The sequence below is a fragment of the Rhagoletis pomonella genome, unplaced genomic scaffold (assembly GCF_013731165.1).
Source record: "Rhagoletis pomonella isolate Grant_MI unplaced genomic scaffold, Rhpom_1.0 Rhpom_scaffold_00012, whole genome shotgun sequence".
Lineage (NCBI taxonomy): Eukaryota > Metazoa > Arthropoda > Insecta > Diptera > Tephritidae > Rhagoletis > Rhagoletis pomonella.
Genome location: NW_023458566.1, coordinates 3,669,589 through 3,673,604, shown reverse-complemented (window position 1 = coordinate 3,673,604; position 4,016 = coordinate 3,669,589). Strand labels below are relative to the sequence as shown.

Genomic DNA, 4,016 nt, shown 5'->3' with positions numbered 1-4,016 from the left:
AATTGATACGGTAAAGTGAATACTGCAATATGGCTGTCAAAAGAAAGAAATTTACAAAGGCTTACAGCTGAAAATATTTTTGTGGAAGGTTGCCACCTATTTGAAAACTTTAATTTAATTTAATTGATAGCATAAATTAAATATTGCAATATTGGCATCAAACTAAAGAGGCTAGGAAATTTTAATGCTGAAAATATTTTTAGCGGATTTGCCAACTGATTGAAAAATTGTATACATTAAAATTTGTAAAATAAATGAAATATTGCAATACGAATATTAATTAATTAATTAATCCCAACGGCTTTTTACCCTCCATTCCCGCCCAACCGACACGAGGGGCGCAGTCCGCATGACGTACGGAACCTTTGTTTTTTTTTTTAGTTTTTTCGTGCCGAGTAGTGGAAACAGGAGTTTGTTAAGTGTCGAGATCTAAAACTATTCAGCTACAGAATCAAATTCATCAGCTGATTGGATATGCTAAAGATAGTATTTCAATTATTGAGAGTGGAAATAATAGTTTTCTTTATAGTAAAAATCGAGTCCGATACGTCAAACGTGCTGGAATGACAGTTAAAATCTTGACATAAACCACGGAATGATTCGTTTAGTTCAAAATTAGTTTTGCATGGCTTTAAAAAATAGAGGTCGAAAGTGTCTTGACATTCGAGAAGGAACATTAAAATTTACCTCAGCCAGGAGGGCCGGGCTATTAATCAAGCCTGTCATTAATTTTACGATAAATATTATACCCAGCATTTCTCTACGACTTGCGAGTGTAGGCAAATTTATGAGCTTTAGACGACTTGTGTAAGGGGGGAGATTGTAATCTGAATCCCAGTTAAAATTACGCAATGCAAAAAGCAAGAATTGTTTTTGAATTGATTCAATCCTTTCTGAATGAACTTGGTAGCGGGGATTCCAAACAATAGATCCGTATTCTAGTATAGGTCTAACTAAACTGGTAAAAAGAGCTTTTGTAACATAAGGATCTTTGAACTCTTTTGACCATCGCCTTACAAATGCAAAAACGCCTTTGGCTTTATTGACTGTAACATTAATATGATGGTTGAAATTCAGTTTGGAATTCATTGTGATACCAAGATCGACAAAATTGGATACCTGCTCCAGATTATAATTTGATATTGAATAAACAGCTGGTTGAACAGCCCTCCGAGAGAAACACACGTTGTTCAGATCCGCTTGTAACAAAGACCTTTCTTCGATAGAGGACAATGTTTTAAAAAGTTTCACATCATCGGCATACATTAAAATTTTTGAATGTTTTATTATAGAAGAAATATCATTAATGAATATCAGGAACAGAATCGGACCAAGGTGGCTTCCCTGAGGAACTCCTGAAGAAACTTTAATGATGTTGGAAGAACAATTATTAACAATAACTCTTTGTGTTCTATCAGAGAGGTAAGATGAGATCCATTGAAGAAGACTGGGCTGAAAGCCGATTAGGTCGAGTTTACGGATGAGTAACGAGTGACATACTTTGTCAAAAGCTTTACTGAAATCGGTGTAAATTACGTCGGTATGAGCATTTTCTCTAAAACCGTTTGAGACATGAGTTGTAAACTCCAATAAATTAGTCATAGTAGATTTTCCTTTAGAAAACCCGTGTTGAGATTGTGTAATTGAAGAAGATATAGAATATGTCAGCTGGTTAACAATAATTGCTTCGAATAATTTGGGGATAGCGGAGAGTTTCGCTATGCCTCGATAGTTTTCTATAGACGACCTGCTGCCGTTTTTGTGAAGTGGTATTATGAAAGACTCCTCCAGGCTGACGGAAAAACGCCATGTTTAAGTGACAAATTGAATAGAGTTGTTAAAGGCTCGCAGATGTTCTCAGCGCAGTTTTTAAGAAAACAGGTCGGAATATGATCAGGTCCAGGCCTAAATGACGCTTTTAAGGTTTTTAAAGAGTGTAAAACTTCATCGGAAGATATTACTGGAATATAAGCAGAGTTGATTGGACAAAGCTCGTACGGATAGTCTCCACTTATAGGGAAGTCTACAGAATAATTGGACCTAAAGAACCGAGCAAACATGTTGGCAATGAGTTGGCTGTCGCTAGATACAGTGTTGCGATAATGCATAGCGGACGGAAAACCATGTGCCTTACGCTTTGAATTTACGAAACCATAAAATGATTTAGGATTGTTAATTAAATTCTTCTTAATTTTACATAAATATGAATTATAACATTTCTTATTTAATGCAAAGTAGCTATGCCACAAAACTGAGTACCTTAGGTAATCACTGTGTAAGCCCGTTCTTTTATACAGTTTAAAAGAGTGCGACTTTTTATTTTTCAATTTTTTTAAGCTCTTTAGTGAACCATAATTGTATTGGTTCTTCATGAACAATATTACGTATTGGCACATACTTTCGAAACAAATTAAAAACAGTATCATTAAAGTGCTCAACGCTACGCTCCACGTCATCTCTATATATTGGCCAAGATAACTTTGAAAGTTCTTTGTTAATTTTCCTGAAATTTGCTTTCGCAAAAACATATCTAGTACTTGAAATTGACTTATTATTATGTATTTCATTTATGATTTCGTAGCTTAACTCAAGAGCAGGATGGTATGCATCTTCCGGCAAAACTAGGGGATCACACCGATTAATAGAGGCCTTCGGAACATCATCAACGTAAACGAGATCCAAGACCTTTCCAAACTTATTTGGACATATATTTATTTGTTTGAGGCAAAGTTCAGCCATTTCCTCCAGAAATACATTGTAACTATCTCTATATGAAACTGGTACAACATCGGTGTCAATGATGTTCCATGAAATATGTGGCAGATTTAAATCGCCCAAAACAATCATAGAATCGGATGCCGTAAGCATTGCATTTACGGTCTCAAGTAAAGAAACTAGCTGCATATATACCGATACGGCAGAATTAGGAGGGATGTAGCAAAGAGCTAAATAAATATAAGTCTTTCCAGCCTGTACACGTATACATTTAAATTCGGTATATTCAATGACAGGAAGACTAACTTCCTCGGATGGTATCGATGAATGCACCGCAAAAAGAACACCACCGCCGATTCTGCCCACGCGGTCACTCCTGTATATTTGATATTCATTTGGAAGAATTTCGGAATTAAAAATATGAGGTTTGAGCCATGTTTCGGTCAAGGAAATAATATTATAATTGCAGTCAAAACCTTTTAAATATAAGTCAGTTAATTTGGTATTCAAACCTCTAACGTTTTGATAGTAAATACTTAAATTAGACTTGCGAGTTAGTTTTTTGAATCCGAATTAAGATTAGAAATTTTAGCTACGTTATTATTACTTTTATTAGGTTTATACTCAAACTCGCGAACAAACGCCCCGGTCGGCCAAAATGAAGTATTTAGTAGTGAATCAAAATCTTCGGAAGCTACATCAATTTTAAAAGATGAAATATCGCGATCGTATTTAAAATTAAATTTACGAATAAATACATCTTTAGTTCTAATTTTAGTCGATATGTATGACTTTATATCATCCGAAGAAGTATCTTTAGCGAATCTAGAGACAAAGATTGATCTTCTCGGAGGAATTACAACCAACTTTTTGGTAATGATGTCTGATGTGCGGGGCTCCGAATTATTCGGAGGAACTAAGTTAGACAGTGGAGTTTGAGATGTTGATGGCAACACTGTTAAATCAACTGTTTGACTATTTTTAGAAGTAGACCTAGTGGATATGGCTTTAGAAATCGGAGGCTCCAATGCCTGAGGGCATGGAGAAGATAAATTAATAAGTTCTAAGGACTGGGATGGAGGATTTTTTTTACTAGAATCCGTGGCTGTCTTTTTAGGTGGACTAATAACATGCCTACCTTTATTTTCTCGGCTATCCTCAGAGTGTGGAGGGTCGTCGAGACAAGTGAAAGACCTAAAAATTTTTTCGTAATGCTTAAATTTCTCAACAAGCGCCGACAGATCCTTCCCGATATCAGAAAAACCATTTCTGGACTGCCTGAAGAATTTAAATAAATCAAC

General features: G+C 35.5%; 1 protein-coding gene across 1 annotated transcript in view; it reads left to right on the top strand.

Moving 5' to 3' along the window:
- The window catches only part of LOC118747531 (tryptophan 5-hydroxylase 1-like), a 10,545-nt gene that overhangs the window by 1,340 nt on the left and 5,189 nt on the right, over positions 1-4,016 (top strand). The gene's annotated exons all lie outside the window — the stretch shown is intronic.